Source organism: Spinacia oleracea, chromosome 5 (assembly GCF_020520425.1).
Source record: "Spinacia oleracea cultivar Varoflay chromosome 5, BTI_SOV_V1, whole genome shotgun sequence".
Taxonomy (NCBI): Eukaryota; Viridiplantae; Streptophyta; class Magnoliopsida; order Caryophyllales; family Amaranthaceae; genus Spinacia; species Spinacia oleracea.
The window spans coordinates 19,914,931-19,917,102 of record NC_079491.1 but is presented as its reverse complement, the minus strand read 5'-3'; positions in this window follow the sequence as shown (position 1 = coordinate 19,917,102).

Sequence of the window (2,172 nt, the reverse complement as noted above, 5' to 3'; positions counted from 1 at the left end):
TTACGGTGATGGTTGGAGATTTTCCTTTACAATAAGGGGATTATTAGTGGTGATGGTCTTGATGGATAGGGTATATTAGCTGTGGTAAAGAGGGTGGTACAACATTTAAGGCGGTAAGAATAGACACTCCCTAACTACAACCTGCTACCGTGATATAAAAAATTAGGTTTCAATAAAAATAATCAATGGTATTTTAAAAAAAGTACATCATCGAGATGCTATATTGTGATTTTCATTTAATTAGCATACAAAACTATATGATGTGAAATGATAAAATATGAATAAACCGTATATCACACGAGTCTACAATTAAGCTTAAAAAGGTTTACTTTGTAATATAACTTTTTCTACAATGTTTAGACTTTATGGTATTGAAGAAACCTGGACAAGAGCTTCTTGGTGCGTACGACACATTATAACCGGGTAGATATCTTATATGTTAATAAATGTGTTAAGGTATTTATCTGTTTAGTGTATCAGATCATATCATTAGAAGAATTTCTAATACGTTGTATGATGGAAGCTAAAGTAACTTTTTATAATATGATGTTCATAACCTTTCATTTTTAATAGATTACACATTTACACGTATGATTTGCATACATTTGCTTCATCTGAAATCAAAGTAGAGTGTCTGGATTTCTCTGTTTCATACTATAGATCTTGGTATGTATTCTACGTATGTAAAACGATATGCCACTCTATATATGTCAGTGGTTCAATTATATAATGGATTGTACAATTAAAGGGGGTGAATTTAAAATATAAGAGGGGATGTGGTATGAGATTTTAGTATGTTGAAATGGATTTAAAAACCCCTTGGCATGATATTCCATACGTAAAAGGCTCAACTAAATATTAGACTTGAATGAACTTTATTCCAACATGTTCAACCAAATAACAAGATTATTTTTCTCGCCACGAGTGATGGGAAATAATATGCATACTTCTCTTATACTCCCTCCAACGAATCTCTATAAACTTGCATCATCCCTTTTGTACACAGGTATTAGGAACAAATATTATGTATACCTAACTTCTTTGACAAGGGGTTTATAAATCTGTTGTAGTCGTGATAGATATGATTTAATACACAATAATATCTTTCTAATGGTGTACAATATGTCAAGAAAACAAATACATTTTAATAATGAATTCCGTAGTTTAAATTATACGGAACGAGTAAAGTAAATTTATGATGTAAAATTTTGTATTGTGACGACTGATTAGTAGGTCAATACTAAATCATTAAATTTTAAATCAATCACCTCTATTTCATATATTTTTGTAACTATAGATTGAGAAGTTAATATCATCACTCTTAATATTTAGATTAGTATAAGATTAGTATGTGAACTTTATAAACCGTGTATCGCACGGGTATTATACTATTTTATACCTAAGATAAAGTAAATAATGTGACTAAAGTGATTGTGGCCTCACTCTAATACCATTTTCTTAATAAAGAATCGTATGTCACATTAGTCTAACTTAGGACTAATGAGAAATAATATAATATTATTAGAATATTTTCCATTTTTAGAAGAAGGTCAAGTATTAAGGGACGACCCAATAAGAAAAACAAGTCAAGTATTCCGGGACGGAGGGAGTATGAGGCAAAATGTATACACCTCTAATTTAATTGTCAAGGTTAAACACCTCTAATAGAAGTGTCAGATTACGTTGTCATAGTTTTACTTTCATATTTCCCATTTAGATGTTCCTTGTCCTTCGGGAACGATAAGGGACAATAACCATATACTCCATTTTATGTAAAGAGCTTTATAACTTGCCTTTTCCTTCTTCCCGTTATTGCGAACCAATATGGGACAACTATTCTTTAGTATTCAATAACTTAAGCATCTTTTGGTTTTGGATCCTCTAGAGTTATTATAGAGTTCTAAAATAACTCTATAAGGTAGAGTTGAGCAATATCGACTATTGGTCGAAAAATCAATGGCTCATATATTATCTTTCCAAAATCCCCCTTATTTTTTCTCATTAATTTCTAACTAATATGAGCCATTGATTATAAAATGTATGGTTTAAATACAACTCTACCTTGTAGAGTATTATTAGAACTCTAGAGAATCCGGACTCGCATCTTTTACATCGGTTTTGATTAGCTTAGGTTTTAGGGCTTAGGGTTTAAGGTTGGGCTTTAGGGGTTTA